Source organism: Fukomys damarensis, unplaced genomic scaffold, assembly GCF_012274545.1.
Source record: "Fukomys damarensis isolate Sample0158 unplaced genomic scaffold, DMR_v1.0_HiC HiC_scaffold_17, whole genome shotgun sequence".
In the NCBI taxonomy this organism is placed as follows: domain Eukaryota; kingdom Metazoa; phylum Chordata; class Mammalia; order Rodentia; family Bathyergidae; genus Fukomys; species Fukomys damarensis.
The window spans coordinates 29,452,530-29,471,586 of NW_022900929.1; the positions used below are offsets into that span (position 1 = coordinate 29,452,530).

Here is a 19,057-nt window from a genome sequence, read left to right on the forward strand (position 1 = left end):
GAATGGAACCCACACTTCCGTTGGGCTATCAGCCCTGCTGTCCTTTTCCTCAGGAGCCCATTGGCAACTTGCCCTATGGTGGCTGAAATTATAGGCTAAGGATAGATTTTTAAAACAGAGATAGCATGACTCCAAAAATGTCCCATGCTGTCCGAGTAAGGCAAACTTTGCAAGTAGGGTCCTAATGCCCCTGTGTTCCCCACCTGCTTTGAGGACCACAGACAGCCACTGTGCAGGGGGTGGGGCACAGAGGCTTCCAGAATATTCTAGAAACTTCCTCCTAGGGCAGCAGAAGAGAAGCACTTCAGCCCTGCAGCCTGGCCCAGGAAGGAGGCTGTTTACATGGAGTTCAGGAAATTGATGTTCAGTACTAAGGGAGAGATGATGGGGTCACAGAGATAAACAATGAAAAACAAATTTAATGTTATGGCTGTGACTGTGTATATTCAGACAAAAATTCTTACATTGCTGTTTGCTTTTCCCCAATTACAGGGCTTCCAGAAGAGGAGATACACTTTCTCTAAATAAGATATTTGCTACCCGTATTTCCAAAGTGAGAATTGAATTGCATTTTATTGTCAGAAAGTCTGGAAAAATAAGAAGAATGTGCACTTTGCAATTTTATAGTACATAGCAATGGTATTCACATACTTTATACCAATATTTAGGTACCTCCAATAAAGTCTTGTTTACTTCATCTATGGCACATGTGAGTCCAGTTAATAGAGAAAGTGTGCGGTGCTTTGATGCAGTCTCATTAACCCAATCACACGGGTGCACTTTGCATTTCCTCTGAGGCTGGCTTCACGGTTGCTGCATGCTGGGAGCATCATAAAAACCTCTGTTGTGATCTCTGCCTTCATTTTATTTCACAAGCTGTGGCAAGGGCCGGTGAGTACAGCTAAAATGAGTTTCGAAGGGAAAAGCACATGGGCAAAGCTGGCAGTCATTCCACTTTCCAAGAAGCCGGCGGGCCTCGCAGCGGGTAGACAAGATTCAAGGTCTGCTGCGGTACCAAGGCAGCGCTCTGGGGTGAACGGAGCTTCAGTCTCCGCGCGAGTCGTCCTTGACCTGCAGGAGCCGGTCCTGATGACCGGACAAAGGGCAGCTAGGGAGTCAGCCGCTGGGGCTGCTCCGTCCTCAGTCTGCCCTGAGGCCTGGCCCAGTGGCCCTGAGCAGACGCAGTCCAAGCTCAGTCTGCACGCGGAGGGGTGGGGCAGGGCCGGACAGCAGGAGTCCAGTCAGGCCGCCCTGCTCCCTGTCCTCCCGGGTCCATTTCCCTGCAATTATCACGCCTTATTGTCCAGATCACACCTTATTCAGAGTCTCCTACAAATGATAACAAATTCCCCGAGCTGTGATGATGGCTCTTGCCTCCTCTCAGATCTCTGTGCTTTAACTCACATTTCCTACTTCCCTCGCCCCACTCCCATCAGAGTCTCCTTAGTGGGTGATTTCAGCACAGGCTTTGCACCCGGTGACAGCAGAAGCGAGGCCCGGGTCCCGCTGCCCCCCAGCCCTGCTCAGCAGATTCCCCTCAGGGCCACACTCCAGGGCCTGAGGCAGACGCCAGTGCTTATCACAGGATGGAATTGAACACTACATTGTATGCTGTATGATACCATGGTTTAAGCAATAATCTCAACAGCCAAGTAGTTTTGCTTTTGTTGCTTTAAAATCCTTGTTCCCCTATTACTCTTGATAAAATTTTAATCTCTGAACTTTAAATTTCTGTAATTGGGTAATGATGACAATTAACACAATAGTGGCTCATTTTATTACTTCTTTAGTTAAATTATATATGATGCAATATTCCTACCTAATACTCAACAATAAATAGATAAAAGCTGCTGTGATTTCATTATTAATACTATTTTAGAGTACAATAAATCAGAACCTTACCAGGAGGCAGGTGTAATTTTTATAATTTTAAAGGTAACGATTAGTCACAATTCCATGAAATCCTCCTGAAAGAATGAACAAGATATTTAAATTTCCAGATTCTGTATTTCTTCAATTTCAAACCTTGATTGGTCTAAAATGTACCAATAAACTCAATTAAAGCTGAAAAAAAAAGATTGAAAATTTGAGTAAGTGAAATATACAACTATACAACCGATTCTAACTGTAAATTCAAGACTGGGGAAATTATCATCAATTCTGTAGAGAGCCAAAAATTCCAATCTCTTAATATACTAAGAAGTCCTACAATACAATTATGAAAATCACTATAATATCTCCTGAAACAGACAAATGAGGTAACTAAGCATTTCTCAGATGCAAAACATCCCATGTCTGTGCAAAGACTAGCTCTCATTCATCAAGGACTACACACTTAAACATATGGGGCAATGTCACTCTTTCCTCTACTTTGTTAGTTTATACCTTTGGACAAATTTAAATTGTTAAATATTTCAAAATGGGACATTTGTGAAAAAAAATTCACTGGCTTTCTCATGCAAGTGATTTCACTCATACAGAGTGAAGAGAAGCTGAACAAGAGAAGTGATAGTTAAACCAGAGCTCACCAGAGGTAGGGAGAGGTTGTGGGGTGGGTGGTTCACAAGTTCAAATCCACAGTCAGACAAGAAGGTCCAGGGCTTGTCACACAGGACAGTGTGATTACCATTAACAGTATTGCTTTACACAACTGAGATAACTAGAAGGCAGGAATTTGAATGTTTTCATCCTAACGAAACCAGGAATGTTTGTGCTGGTGAATAAGCTAAGTGTCCAAAGACAATAAATACGTACAGGTAACAAGGCACAAATCATTACGTTGTACTCACAAGGATGTACAGTTGCTGTCTGTTAGTGAAAGTTCACACCAGGGTTAGAATCCTTCATTGGAACAGAGTTTATCATGCATGTTAGTTTAGTCACCCCAACTCTGAAATTTCCTCAAGAGACTGGTTTCTCAAGGGCAAAACATATTATAAAACATGAATTTTACATGTAGATTATTGGAAAGGTGAGAATAAATAATTATTTAAGAAACTTTAATTTTCTAACCTGTCATCAGTTTGGAGAACACAGACTATGTCATGATATAATTTATTGCAAAGTTAGTTGAAAAGACAAGTGAGCAAACTTGATCATATAAAAGATTGATTGCAGGTCTATAAGTCACATATTAGTAATAAACTGGGATTAAGAGAGGTTAACATAGGTGAGTTAGGTTGAGGAGATCAGGGTTGTAAATATTCTTAAATTACATTATATCCCTTTAATAAATACATGACTAAAATGTGGAAGTTGGTAGTTTTCTTCAATAAAGAGATTTTTTACTACCATCACTAGCTTTTGAGAATTAAACCTCAGAGTATGCATTGCTTTGGATCATTCATAAGCTTCCATTCCCTATAAAGTAGTCACCCCTCCCTTGCCTCCCTGTGCAGTGTAGGTTTTCAGATACCACAATCCACAGATGTGAAGCCTTTCCTGGAAAATGGTGTAGCATTGCCTTGAAGCTCAGCACAGCCTCCTGTATAGCTCTGCTACCTCTCCATTGCTTGTAATACTGAAGAGAATGTAAATGTTGTATAAAAGGATTGTTTAGGATATAATGACAAGAAGAAAGACTATTCAGGTGTAATTCAATGTGCAATTAGTTGAATCCTAAATTGGGAAACTACAGATAGAGTGGCCCAAATATAAATTGGTGATACTTAATAGTTACAATTCAGACAAGTAGAGACCTTTGCTTCCAGACCTTTGGGAGAACTGACCTCCACTTCCATTCAGTACCATGAAGTTTTGGGATCACAGTCCAGTGGACAGGGTGACTACCTGAGCCTATACCCTCATAAGCAATCTCTCTCTGGAAAAGCAAAACCTTGCATGCGCTTTTTCTCTGCAGCACTGACCCAGAAGGGTGGGTAGGTAAGCAGAAGGGCACTCACTGCGCTGTGGTTCCTGATGTTCTCACTGCCACCTCCTCCCAGGAGGGAGGTCCGCCTTCTTGAATACTGTTGTGGTCCTTCTGTTAAAAAGAGACAGAGCTAAATGCTCTGAAGTGCAGTAACTCCCCAGACTGGGCATCAAGAGAGCATAAGAAGATGAGTAACAACACTCAGACCCTTGAAGGGAAGGTAGAATATCTTTTCAGATTTTCTCAGCCTATTTCAGGAAAGGAGCCAAGAAATAAGACACAGTCATGACCCTTGGAAGACAGTCTGAATCCTTTCTGTAGTATGTAGGTAAAGTCATTACATCACCTACAGAACACACAGAGAAAAGTTTCCATAATTTGTTGTTTTTCAGAATTTGAAAACACTTTTCCCTTAGGTTTTGCATACTGAATAGAGGCCCACCATGCATCCTAACCCAAAAATGCTCACAGTGCTGGACTGCTTTCTAGAATGTACATGATTTAAAAGTTCGTGCTACCAGTGTAATTTTTATTGTGGAAAGCAATGAGAAGCTTTGGCAGAATGTAAAATGAATGATATGTCTAATTGGAGCTCTGAAGTTTTTCTGTATCATCAGTGTAGGCTGCAGATTGGTCACTGTGGCCATAGATGGCAACGAGGTATGACCAGGTAGGTGTGGAACTTGATGTCTGGGTGGCCAGAAAGCACACTGTCTGTGATATCAGAGGTGTGGTGAAGCTTGCAGGACAGGGGAGTGGCTATCTGGGGTGGAAGGGGCAGTGCAAGGGTGACTACAGGGTCACCTTTCCTGTGGATGAGGAGGGTAAGAGCCACTCACAGTGAGCGTGTGGGAGAAGCCCCTCAAACAGTTTGGATAACCATGGGTTCTGTACTCAAAACACACGCCACAGATTTGTTTGTTCATTTTAAGATTTAGATACAAGTTTTATTTTTGTACTAGCACATGTTTATAGTACATGATGATGACATTTGTAGCAGTAAGCTGGTAATTGTATAGAATACATCCTAATTCTTTTTTGCTTGTTTTCCCTTCTCCTCTCTCCCTCTCCTTCTCTCTGATCTGAAGAATGGGATGAGTCTTCATTTTTTCAACATAGCTGAGCTGCATGAGTCAAAGATTCCCTATTTGGAATTTACCTATTCTCCAAGGCTTGCCTGTCAACCCAAAGTCTATGCCTGGGCCATTTTTGTGGCTATTCATGGGCAGGTAACGTAGAGCTCTTGATAACACGTTCCCGGGTGAGGTAGAAGATTCCATCCTGTTTCTGTTCTCATTCCCTCCACAAGTCATTTTTTTGGTGCATTTAGTTTCACACTGTGTCATTTTTATGTTTTTTATTGGTGCAATCTCTGTGATGTGATTAGGGGGATAATAAAAGTTTTAGATCAGATTCAGGAAGGCATGAGTTACAGTGCTACTGGCCCTTGAATTCAATGGCAAAAAGCAACCATACTAAATAAGGTGTCCAAAACCCAGAAATGCACATAAAGAATACTTTGTATTGATTCATTGGTGAAAATGTTGTGACCAAAGGCTCCCATGTCATTCACTTGCTCAGTGTTCATGAAAACATTATAGAACACCAGTATGGACAAAAGGACAATGAAATGCAGACATATTCCAGAGAATTCCATATGTAGGTACGTTCCCATTGATAGAGCTATGCCGTTGGCACAGGCATGGGACTGGAGCAATGATGCGAAGATTTAAAGATCTGCTGGAGAACGCACGGCTGAAGAAGGGGCGCCCAAGGTGTGGGATATAGGGGACACTTGACATGCACATCTTACTTCCTAGTTCCAAAGGAGCAAAATAAAACCTTCTTGAATCAGTTCTTTTTGTAAGCAAAACATTTATTGGTACATTGTAGATATGCATAGTGATAAAAGTCATCATGGGGAATCTGTACCCGCATGTGATGTATCCTGATTCTTTTCTCCCTTCCAGCCCTTTGATCCTTCTTCCCCTCCTTATTCACAAAAGCTTCATTTCCATTTTCCCTGCTATTCTCTTTCCTTCTTATCCCTTCTTTCCTGTTTTCCTCCCCGCTCCCCTGTTCCCCTTCTCATCTGAACATTTTCTTCCCATTTCCCATTATCTCTTATGCATTTTGTCCCTTTTTTTAAGTAGATATTTATTAAGTTAAATTACAAATAGAGACACAATATCTATTGTCAGTCAGACTATAAGTAAATGAATACGTTGTTAATGTTTTAAAATGTCCTGATTTGTTCAGAGAACTGTATTTGTAAATTCAAAGAGAAGTAATTCTTTTTCTAACTCATTTAATGAACTTAATAATTCAATAATATTTAATAATATTTAATTTAATAATTTAATAATTTTGTAGTCTTTTGATTAATACTTGTACATTCATTTCAGTAAAAAATAGGAATAATAGAAAATAAGCACATTATTTGCAGATTAATATATTGTTTATATATTATTTATATTTTTCAAAAATATACTGAGTATTTTACATACTTTAAAAGACCTCTATATTAATATAATTAACATGTAATAAAGCTAAGGTGTTAACATTTCCTTTGGACCTTACTTTACTAACTGAATGCGTATTGTATAAAAAGCATTCTGGAGCTTTTAACATATGAATTCATTTTGGTTTTGATTGTCCCACAATATTCCAATTTTGCACAAATTGAACATATTGTTCCATTGTACAACTGCAATATTTTAAAGTTGCTTGATGTATAATTCCAAAAATAAACAGCAGGGAAGAAGATATGGAAATCTTTTACAGCCCTTCACCAATCTATCTATCTATCTATCTATATCTATCTATCTATCTATCTATCTATCTATCTATCTATCTATCTACCTACCTATCAACTATCTATTTGCTTTTAAGAATGGAATTTCTGAGACTGGGACTGAAATCATCACGGTCACAGAGTAGGGAGCCCTGCCTTGGTCTCCTGGGGTACAGCTGAGACTCCCTGCAGGGACGTCCTGTATGGGGCCCCATTTGTTTCCTCCCTGGTCTTGCTAGGACGCCCGCATTCTCAGGGACCTGCTCAATTCCCCAAAATTCTTCTCTGTGGCTGACCTTTCTCACATAATGAAATAAAATGGTCCTGACTGTCTGCCCTCCTTGACTATTTTCATTCTTTACTATAAAGGGTTTTCTTCTTACCTCTGCTTAGCGAGCCCCACACTGTCCATACAGTTCCCCAAATGACCCTGCTTACCTGAGGCTTGATATGAATTGTGGTGAAGCAACACAGTGGTGAGGGAGGGAAAATGACTCTGGATGCTCGAGGCCCACACATGCTGCTGCCCACTGCAGTCATAGTGTGCCTTGCAGAGGGGCTCAGCTGAGGTCCATCCAGCGGGGAGTCTCCCTGGATGGCCAGGGGTGCTGGTCCCTGCCCAGCGCCCCCGGTGAGAAGGAGCAGAGAGGTGATGCTGCAAAGCTCCTGCTCAGGCAAACGCAGAGCAGGAGGCCTTTCGTCTCCGTGCTCCTTCTGCAGCCCTCACCAGACTTTGCTCAACATCCTGGACCCCGTCAGAGCTCTCACTCCATCTCCTCACCTCGGCTGTGCAGAGAAAGCTTTCAGGGCCTGGAGTTCGGCACTGGCAACTGCACACTTGTCTGTATTGTTCTGCTTGGGTGACGCCTGAAGGAAAAAGTGAACATTAAGGATAGAATATTATGTGTAAAGCTCAGTGAAAACACAGTTATAAGAGGTAAAATTAGCCCTGAAGGTGTGATGAAATCTACTTCTATTCTCCTATGTCCACTTTGTATCCTGAATATAAACAACATCCATGAAGACAAATGACCAGAACTCTCCCAAAAAACTTGCTACACTTCCCTAGGTTAAGACAGGAAGACAGGTACTGAATACTGGGCCATGTTTATCGCAATGACTTTTTAGGTAGATGTGTGATAGCGATAGATAGATGAGAGGTAGATGAGAGCTATGTCTCACTCATGTTTCATATTTTCTGACAATATTCCCAGAACCAGAGGTAATCCTTTTAAAGCAATAAAAATGTGAGACCCTAGCTTCAGAAAAGGAAACCAAACATACGAGTTCAGCATTGTGTATTGTATGTTTGAATTGAGTTGCTGTCTAGTTATAACAAGTACAATCATTGGAAATGTTTTCTTTTAAACTACTTGTTAAATTTAAGATTTATTCAACATATTTTTTGGAAAAATTATCCTTAGTTTATATTTTATGTTATTTCAATGATTTTTCCTATGAGTTTTATGTCCCATCCATGAAAGTTTAATTACTCTTGATCTATCATCAGTTCTACTATATGCTAAGATCTTTATTCCTTCATTAATATACTTTTTTATATCAGAATATATTAAACAGTTTTACTCATTTATATTTTAATGAATTTTAGAATCATTTTGTCAGGTTCCATAAAGTATCTCATTAGGCTTTTAATTGGAAATGTGTTAAATCTATAACTCTACTTGGGAAGAACTGTCAGATCTTCCTGTATTCCTTCAAGTTACAATTAGACTTTCATAGATTTTTCATTCTCACAGAATCCCAGAAAGAATTTCCTGCGGCCTACATGGCCTACATTTTCCAATAAGGTGCACATTCAGATCCTGTTTGTAACACGTTTGGTTTTGGATTCTCACTGGTTTTTAGTGACAGGTTCTTCAGAGGACAAAACACAAAGGGGTCCAGGTAGGGCAGAGCTGGCAGCAGGATGTGTCCTGAAGGACTTGTCAGGAGTCGGCTAAAAACAAAGGAAAGGCTGACTTCACAGAAGCATATGCAATATGGTATTTAAAAATAGGTGCCAAGCTAGAGAAGTTTGAAAATCTCAGCTTGCTTGAATTTAAACACTCTGCTTCACCATATAGTAAAGTCTGGAATAAATTGTAAAATTTTGAGCCATATTCCACAGAATGCTGTGGAAAGCCCCAACCACCTTCTGAAGGCATCGTGCAGCGCTAGGGAATGGCCGCTCCCCCAGCTTCTCCTGTTCTGCTGAGGCACTCAGCGTTCAAGTGCCTGCTGTCCTCTGCCAGCCCTGCCCGCCTCCCGGGACACCCTGCGAGTGGCATGCTATCTACATCATCCCTGTCAGAGTGGCCACCATCATCTCCTCCTGAGTAGCTCATAAAACATGGTGCTTTGCTGAGGGTTATGTATTCCTCTCTGATGGTCTCCTCAGAAATAGTGTCCTTACTGAAATCTTGGAATCATTGCTGTGTTTGATTTGACATAGAATGTTTTGATTTTTGTGTGTTTAGGGTTTTTGGCTTTCATTGGAAATTTCAAATAATTTACCAGTTAACCTAATATTACATCTTTGCAATCCCTGGAAAGTTTTCAACATCTTGCTACATAAACAGCACTCCATCCAATTAATCTTCAATTAGTGTCATGTTTCCATTTTTCTAGTAATAAGTTTTATTCTTTGTGTCTGTTTCTTTATGCTTTGCACTTTTAAATCATGTTTATATTTATCTTACTGATGTTTACAAAGATATGGTTTAGTTTTCTTTATAAATTTCACTTAACTTACATGGTAATTAAGTATGATTAGTACTTTGAAGTTAATGATTGATATAATTTTTAAATATGTAACTTTTCAATGTGCCTTTTTAATAACATCAGTTTTAAAATTTTTATTTTGGTGTCTTAAATGTCCAGTTTTCAGATCCATTCCATTTTCATTAGCAAAGAATTACATCAATGACAGATGTATAGTAATTGTAAATACCATAGTAACAGTAATATAACATGATAGCAATTGTAATTATGTAAGAATGTGGAAATTTTTCACTGTGTATTTTAATGTACTACATACTGATAGTCAAATCCTTGCATGCTTTTGTATCTTTATTTACTTTGATGTATTTTTCTGTATCACATCACTATACTTTGTGAGCATTATATAATAGGTACTATGGAATCATTGTAACAAATTGCAAAGATGACCTGATTCACTTTCCTCATGTCTTAGAACCTCAGCATGTTTTATAAAGTTAACAAAAAGCAATCTCATTTCTCAAATTCATATGGGGAAGTGTTTTCAGGCTGATAATAAAGCTGTCCATGCCATATAGAAAGCCTTTGGCTCTGGAAGTCCACGGTCACTGGCATACCTGTGTCAGCACCACTGTTTTAGGTGTCCCTCATGTGATACCATAGAACCGAGGAGAGCTCTCTAGTCATTGGCCAAATTGGCCTACCCTCCCTTCTTTAGTAGCAAGCCTCTCTTCAAGACACCTGCAGAAAAATATCCCTTTGGCCATTCCATCCAAGCCCATTGCTCTCTCCTTTCAGATTCTGCTTCAGAGATTCTGGAAATTGTTCCATCCTTTAAGACCTCCTCTTAAAGAGCTGTTCACTTGGTCTCCCTTGTGTCGCTGATAAAGTCCAATCCCTTAGCTAGGACGAGGACCTGGGGTTCACAGTTTTAGAAGTTTTAGTCTGTGATTGGTTGGAGGTGTTGCTTTGGCCCGTGGCAAGGCAGGTTATCCCCCGGTGGGGGAAACACGACTGAGAAAGCTCCCCATTGTGGCAGGCAGGAAGCAAAGAGCACAGAGGAGGAAGAAGCCATGATCTGGTCTGATACCACCCTCAGGGTGTGCCCCCAAGGACTACCCTCCTCCACAAGATTTCCACTGGCCAAAGCTTACGCCACTTGGTACTAGAGCTGCAGGCTGTTGCCTCTCAGTCCCTTAACGTAGGGGCCTTTGGAGACATTCCTGACCCACGGCAGAGCAGACCTCACTTCAGGATATTCTGGGAATGGAAAGGAGAATCTTAGCTGTTGTGAAACCTGCAAAACCTACTGTAACCACGTGACAAGGCTCACCGTCTTCTGTGACGTCAGGTGAGCGCAAGGATCTACCCCTCTACTATACCCCCTTCGAGAAGTCCCAAGGCCAGGGCGCTCTGGAGGGAAGCATAGAGGAGCCCAGCTGGAGGTCTGTTCTCCTGGATGTCTCACGAAGAAGATTCAAGAATATCACGGTCCTGAAAACAAAGGAGAAACTGTGGACCTGTCGTAGCTGCAAAGAGACTCAAACTTGATAAAATCCCTGTGATGCTCTGGGTGTCTCTTCATACAGAAATAAAACACAAATGGAAAATGGGTGAAATAAACACAATGTGTAGAGTTTCACACTAATGCCCCAACATTAAATTCTTAGGTTTGACAAATACATCATGGTACCAACAGAAAATAGTACTGAAGATGAGAGGTCGAGGTGAGGGATACACAGAAAAGGTACTACCTTTGTGAAGGTTTTATAAATGTATAATTATGCCAAAATAAAAATCATGTACAATGAGCATATGATAAAATTCAATATATAACCATATGGCAATAAATGTATGTTATTTGTCCTGATCATTATCTCTTATGTTGTAATTTGTTCTGCAAATGTATGTTACAAAAATATTATAGTGTTTTGAATTTGTTTTAGAAACAGATTGCAATAGATTACTAAAGTCTTATAGAAAATAAGAATGGTTTTATTTTCATCCCAGATATATTCATTAAGACTATCACTGTTGGTGATCTGAAAAATGCGAACACTCCTGGACTTAGCATCAGGAAACTATTTCATATGTTCACCAGAAAGGTAAGAGAAAACATCAAACCTGGAAGCTTGTCACATTTCCACCTGATTTATGCATTCAGCACAAAAGTTTGTTGAGTGGCTTCTGTATTGTAATAGTGTTCCAGGAGCTGGAGAGAGGGTCCGAGAGGACAAAGCCACACCTTTGTAGAGTTCCCATTTCAATGAGAGGAATTAAACAAGTAGGAGAACAGATGTATGGTGTAGTTACAGGTCAGGATTTACAACATCCAAGCAGGAGAGGACTACGTCTGTTATGTGCTTGTACTGCTATCTGTCCCGATGTACTTGGCCCAGCTATGAGAAAGTGCAACCAGGGGTGTGAGCAATACCTAAGTCAGGAATGCCCAGCTTCCAGAAGGAACTGCTAGAGGATGCAAAGCTCTGGAGTGAGCCACCCTCACGACCAGCTCAGGAGACACAGGTCGCTAGCACAGAGCAGAAATGAGCCTTCAAGGCCAGCAGAGTGCAGGCTCAAGGTTGGGTCTCTTCTTCTCACTTCACTGAAATATCCTGACCATGGGACACCTGCCCTGTTAGACCTCACAGCACACACAAGCTCCCTCAGGAACCCTGGCCACCCCTTCAGATTTCAGACATTTGTCTCAAAGAAAAAATGGAAGCAGATGGTGGGTATTGTACATGGCGAGGAAGAAGTAAGCTAGAAAGCATGTGCCAGGTGCAGCACTCATTAAGTGACTTTCTTAGAAGTATTTTATACTCTTTCTACCTACAGTTAGAACCCCTCATAGTTTTAGGTTTCTCTCTGTTCCAATGGCCTATATGCTCTGTAATTTCAAAGTCAGGATAAATATGTCTAAATGTTTATCCCTAGAGGCAAATAATTTTATCCCAAAGTGTAACTTTCAACCTTCATTAAAATCAGGAAAACCTGCTATCTACAGAGGCCCATTAACACATTTCCACTATTTCCCCAAGTATGTGTAAGATACAGGGGCCTTAGAAATGAAAGAAAAGCCCCTTTGGCCCCAGGAAATCAGTCACATTGAATTCCTTCTGTGCAGTTCGGTGCAGTGGTTTGTTTTGTGCTGACCCTGCTCCCCTGGGTTTGTCCTTCACCTGGTGGCCGACATGTGTCAGAAGGCTGGCTGAGGTCACTGTTCCAGACCACGACATGAGCCAGTGCTGTCTCTCTGTGAAGCTAGTGAGCTGTGCAGGGCGCACTTGGCCCAGCCAGGGTGGAACCATGTTCTGATCAATTTTCATTATCGCTAAGGATTCATCATCACACCCTATGCTAGGCTGCCGGTTTGACACTCAAAACCAAACCAATCAATCAATTAAAAGAAATGTGGGCAGCTGTTGCAAAATGTGAGGTCATTTCCACACCCACACTTGTAAGAGCTGGGAAGACTGGGCTGTACTCACAATCAATATCATTACTCCTATTTAATAAAGGAGGAAACTGGGGCATGGAACTATTTATTTTTCTCTTAGACAATACATATAAATATAAATGTAAATATTGCTGTATATATGGGCTCTGTAGACAAGATGTTTTACTCTGCCGGAGAGGGAACCCAGGGCTACTTCTGTGGTAGGCAAGTGCTCTGCCTCTGAGCTGCACCCCCAGTCCCAAACCAGATTATTTAAACAAAAACTTGAAGAAAAAGTTCAGTAACAAAGTAGATAAAGACATAGAAGTGTACTTAAAATTGGTATGATAATAGATCCTGGGGGATCGCCTTTGCTAGTGTATGTGTTGTTACTAGCAACTCAAAACATGCAGTGGTCCTGGCCTTCAGCAGAGTGTTCTCACCCTTCCCACAAGTCTCCGGAGGAAGAAGCACGCAGGTGCAGCAGGGGTAGGCAGCCAGAGGACTGACAGGTCTCAGTAACTGAAGAGAAGCAGCCCGAGTTTCTCTACAAGGCTCCGGCACAGCCTGCTCCCCGCCAGCTCCAGGCAAGGGACTCAGCCAGCCTACAGCACTCACTGCACTTTCTAACCCAGAGGCTCGGTCTCCTCAGCTTCGGAATTAATTGCATTTAATGCTTTATTGGATTTTTCAATTACAGGTCACTCCTGGCCAAGCTTCTCTTCTGAATTTGCAGTGTGATATCATTCCTTTGTTTGTCAGCGAGCAGAAATTGGCACCCACTTGTCTTTTCTCATCAATTGGAATGAGAAGCTGATTTCTCCTTCCTCGAATCTGATTTCTTGTTCCTCTGGAATTAACGTCCTTTTTGGAAACACTGTGCTCCATTTCCAAGTAAACACTGCCATAGTTTGGAGTCACGTTTGAAAAATCCTAGTGCCTACATTTGACCCCAAGAACATGAAATTTACTTGCTCTGGGCTGTAGAAAGGTCTGAGAAATTTTGAAAACCAAGGGATGGTGAATACATTAAAGTTTGAGAATAACTTGTCTTCATTAACCTTTATTCTAAAAAAAAAAAAGCAATAGATTGTTCAGTGGGTGAACAGTCACTATGGCCTAGTTATTAAAGCTTGGCATCGAAAAAACAGCTAAGCAGGCACTGAAATAAAGGCTCTGGTTTTGTTCCAAACATATATATTATTTAGCATTTTACACTTTTTATCATACCGGCTTCCCATCCAAGAACACACTAAATTTTTCTTTAATAAATGTTTTTATTTTGTGATTTCTCAATTACTGAAATTTAGGTTTATTTACACATTCTTAATCAATATCTTAAAATTCTCCATTACCCTTCTAGGGGTCCAAGAAAACTGTAAAATTAGACCAGTAAAGTCCTTTCTATTCTGTGGAAGACTGGATGTGCAGCAAACCTGGGCACAAAACCCTAAACCCCAAGGAGTCCTGTGCACATGGGATCCATAGAAAGTCCTGCAGGTGCCACAGATAATTCAAATCTAATAAAAGAATGGTGCTTGTGATGACAAATTATCTCTTGCTTTTGCAGTAATGGGGATTCAACCCATTACTACTGAACTGTACTACTGAACTGCACCTGCATCTGCACTGTTTAGTTTTGAAACAGAATCTCCCGAAATTTCCCACATGGGATTTGAACGTGTGGCCCGTGGGACTTATTCTCCCTTGGTGCTGAGATTACAGGTTTGCATTGCAGCACCCAGCTGGGGTTCACTTTGATGATAATGCATTCATAGTTTTATTTAGCTGTTTCCTCAGACAATGTTGTTTTTTTTTTTTTTTTTTTACAGTGGTCATCGATCTCCTTTACTCATCATAAAACATATGAGACCACGGGCTACTGTTCCATTCCTTGAGAAAGAAACCGAGACCGTGGGAAGCTTGTTTCCTGTAGCGTCATGTCATGCACTTACATCAATCTGTACATCAGCTCAGCCGTTATAACACTGAAGGAGCCTTGTCATTCTCTGCCTGCCTCTCTGTCACTGTTTGTCAATCATCATATATCTATATGTTGAAGATGGGCTGTATTCAAAATGTAAGAACAAGAGCCACACACTGTTTGGGGGAGACAGTTCAAATACTGAACAAAATAAGACAGCAACATCAATATCCTTTAAACCCTTCCTGTGAAAACTGAATGCCATAAGCGCACAGGACGCCTTATGTGGCTGCCTCTGCTTAGCACCTCTTCAGTGTAGCTGCAGGTTTCTCAGTCAGCAGCTGGAGAATTGAGAATTGAAATCCTATGTGTGATCATATTATAAAGGTAAAATCAGAATACTTTTATGCTGTTTCTCTTTTCATGGAACAATTATTTAATGAATTCAGAATACCTTCTTTTTGTTGTACGATTGTGAGTTGTAAAGGAGTCATTGATCATATGAGTGAATTATAGAAATGATATATTTTTTAAAATTTCTATTATTTTTTATCTTTATTAAATTTATTGGTACAAGTTAGGTATACAATACAGTTTCATTCATCACTGGGAATTTGTCCCTTTACATGACTTAGCAGATTCTTATTTTTTCCCCGTTCCCCAGCCCTCCCTTCACCCCCTCCACCCTACCTGTTTACAAAGGCATTATTTCCATGTTTCTCCTTTCACATATTTTTTATTTTCCTTCTTTACCTTTCCCCTACCCCTCCCACTTCCTCTACACTTTTATACCTTTTCTTCCTTTTATACAGTATGAATTATACATTTTGATCCTTATTTACACTTTTAGGTTTTCAAACCAGAGAAACTCTTCAGTATTTACACGTGTGTCCTATTAATTTTACTTAAGAGTATGACTTCAATGTGTATCCACTTAGCAATAAATGTCTCTAGTTTCTCATTCTTTATGCCTGAGTAGTACTCTATTGTATATTTTTAAAAAACCACACATCTTCTTTATCCAGTCTCCAGGTGATGGGCACTTGGGCTGTTTCCAAGTTTTAGCTATTACAATCTGTGCTGCTATAAACATGGGTGAGCATATATCACTGTGATATGATTGTTTTAATTCCTTTGCAAAGATACCCAGCAGGGGAATAGCTGGGTCAAATGCGACCTCCAATCCTAGTTCTTTGAGGTCTCTCCATACTGATGAACCCATTGATTGCGCCAGTCTGCACTCCCACCAACATTATGGAGAGGGGTTCCTTTCTCCCTATAATCCCGCCAGCATTTGTTATTTGTTGATTTCTTGATAGCAGCCATTCTTTCTGGGGTGACGTGGAATCTCAGTGTTGTTCTCATGTGCATCTCTCAAGTGATGTTGAACATTTTTTCAGACATTTATTTGCTGCTTTTACTTCTTTGAGAAATATCTGTTCATTTCAGATGCCCATTTTTGAATTGGGTCTTTATATTTGGGGGAATCCAATTTTGTTGAGCTCTTCATATATTCTAGATAGTAGATCTTTGTCTGAGGAACAGCTGGTAAAATTTTTTTCCCCCACATTGTGAGTTGTCTCTTAGCTCTGCTTGTGATTTCTCTGGCAGTGCAGAAGCTTTTTTTAAAAAGGTGAGATCCCAATTGTTGACTCTTTGTGTTAGCTCCCATGCTACTGAGGATTTGTTCATAAAGTATTTTCCTATGCTGATATCTTCAACAGCAGAGAGCTGGAGGACTTAGCTGTACCAGCTGCTCTGTTCTGTAAGAGCAATTTCATGTTCCCAGACACTGTAATTCATAGAAGGGTCAAAGAGGGCATTACTGGGAATTTTCTAAATGGATAATATTTAACTTGTTTTGTTCGATTTTTGAGACAGAGTCTTTCTATGGAGCCCAGGCTGGCCTGGAACTCCTGGAAATCCTTCTGCCTCAGCCTCCCAAGTGCCGGGATCACAATTGTGCACCATCATATCCAGTTTAACTTCTTGATTTTTGTTCTGAGATAATTGGAGATTGAACCAAAGTTATAAGAAATGATAGAGAGATCTCCGAGTCCATTTTCTCACTGTAACTTCTTGTACAATGTAATATAATTCTGTAGATGGGAAATTGGTTATAGTCATTCCACCTCCCTTTCCGAGTTGTGTAGAACTTTCCAGCACACTGTACATGCGTGTTTCCACATGTGTGTGCACACATAAGCACATGTGGAATTCTGTGCAGGGTGCTTAGCTGTGCAGCTACCTACCCACTGCCACAGCTTGCACGCAGGGCGTCTCCACTGCCACGGACACTCGGGCTCCCTCTCTGGCTACCTCTCAGTCCCTCTCCTCTGTCCTGCTGTCCTGACCTGCTTCTCTAACTGTGAGTTTGTCACGAACGAATGCTACAAAAGCAGAATCACACCTCGTGCACCCTTCAGGAGACTTAGTCGCCCGCAGTGTAAATCCCTTGAGCTTCATTCTCCCTTTACACATTGGTCCTTTCTCTTCTTTGACATGCACACCCCACTGGTAAGGATGCGCTGTTGTGCAGTCTTCCCTCTCTTGTAGGGTGCGCTTGCCGCTCTCAGGTTCTGGCTGCTAAGCATGTAAGCGCTGTGAGCACCATGAAGTTTTCCTGTGGAAAGGCTTGTGAGTCCCTTTGCCCAGTGCCCGGGGCCAATTTCTGGGCTGTGTGTTCAGCTTGGTCGGAAACAGCCCTGGGTTTCTTCAGAGTGGTTGTGAGAGTTTCCACCCACACAGAGCGATCTGGGTTCTCGGCACCGGTGCCAGCATTTTAATTTTTTCCAAGATGTCCTAAATGTTAATCGCTGTAACCAGATATACTGTGATGTCTCTTTGTGGTTTTCCTTTGGCTTTCTCTACAGTGATCTATTGGGAACACGTTTTCGTGGGTCTGTTTGTTTGCTTTCTGCATACTCTCTCACGGAGAGGATGTTGGTGCCCTATTGCCTTGCTTGTGTTGTTTTGTTACCACCAAGAAAATATTTACTAGTATTTCACTTTACTTATGAACTTTTTCTGAAATTTTTAGGAAAGAGTTCTTTATAAAGTTCTATAGATTTCAAGTTTCTAATGGATCAAGTTGTAAAAAGAAATTGTAAATTAAACTTCACCAGTCTTTATCTCCCAACTTCCACTTACCTGGTAAGAAGCAAATGTTTGTATATGGAAAGGTTATAAATCTACCTGGTTTGGGGTTGGCACTGTGTTTTCTATCATCTTGACCTTAACTGAGTGATCCCATGCAGTCTGTAAAAACTCCTCAAGATGCTATCTTTACCTTAGGATCTAATTCACTATTATTGCTAGTCTTATTAATTTTACTTTATGTATGCATAAACCAGAGTTGGTTGATAAAATGTAACATTTCTAATGATAATGAAGGTATAGATTTTTATTTAGTTCATATAGATTTTTACTCTCTTCTCAATTTTCCTTTTTCTCTCTCTCACTGTCTCTCTCCTTCTCTCTCCTTCTAAAAATGTCCCCTCCCCAGGTTCCCCAGCTGTCAACCTTGTCTGTGGATTCCAGAAATTACCCTGATGACTGATGAAATGCTGTAATTAATTATTTCACCAGCTTTACTCATTCAGAGAACAGAGCCCTGGATGTCAGTCAGATCTCTTGGTTTTATATTGGAAGTGTTCGAAATAGCTGGAGATTCACATGCACCTGTAGAAATAACACAGAGACCCAATGTACCCTTCACCTGTTCCCCATGAATAGTGACTTTGCCTAAACATAGTGTGAGATCATAACCAGGAAACTGCTGCTGGTGAAATCTATTCCCCTCCTCCAGTTCTCACCAGTTTTTCCAAGCATTTGGTTGTATGTGTATAGATAGATTCAAGTGGAATCAATTCAGTTAGTGACCAGAAGAGCCCCCTCAGTGATGTCTCATGCTACCTCACTGTCACAGCCGCCTTTTTCCTGTCCACCTCACAGCCTGTGCACCACTGACTCTTATTCAATGGTTTGACTTTGTGCCGTCAGGAATGCCACATGAGTGTAATCACACAGTACCTCCCTGCAGGGCCCTCGAGCCACTGTGATCTTTGGTAGTCTGGTCTGTCACTGCTCTGTGCATTCCATGGAAGGGATGCGCCCGTTTGTCTAAGCATTCACACATGAGAAGGTGGGTGTTGTTTCCACGTTTTGTCTATCCAAATAAAATCGCTATGGACTGGTAGCACATGTTCTGAACCATTTTCAGAGAGAGGTGGATACCTGCCTTAGACATTCTGTTCAGCACTGTGTCAGAAGCAAGGGGCTAGGTGAACCTCTCTATGATGATTTTGAAAC

The 19,057-nt window shown here is 40.9% G+C and overlaps 2 long non-coding RNA genes across 3 annotated transcripts; one reads left to right on the plus strand and one right to left on the minus strand.

Moving 5' to 3' along the window:
- Positions 1–593: 593 nt before the first annotated feature.
- LOC104862698 lies at positions 594–10,654 on the minus strand. 2 transcript variants are annotated; one of them, XR_780407.2, is made up of 6 exons: positions 10,538–10,654; positions 10,001–10,124; positions 7,447–7,532; positions 3,903–3,982; positions 1,903–1,967; positions 594–1,329 (listed from the first exon to the last, which is right to left on the minus strand). It is a non-coding gene; the product is annotated as an uncharacterized LOC104862698 (long non-coding RNA). The 2 variants fall into 2 exon arrangements; XR_780408.2 differs by lacking the exon at positions 10,001–10,124.
- A 126-nt stretch (positions 10,655–10,780) lies between these two features.
- Positions 10,781–14,962, plus strand: LOC104862697. The gene is made up of 3 exons (XR_780406.1): positions 10,781–11,130; positions 11,394–11,488; positions 14,655–14,962. It is a non-coding gene; the product is annotated as an uncharacterized LOC104862697 (long non-coding RNA).
- Positions 14,963–19,057: the final 4,095 nt, after the last annotated feature.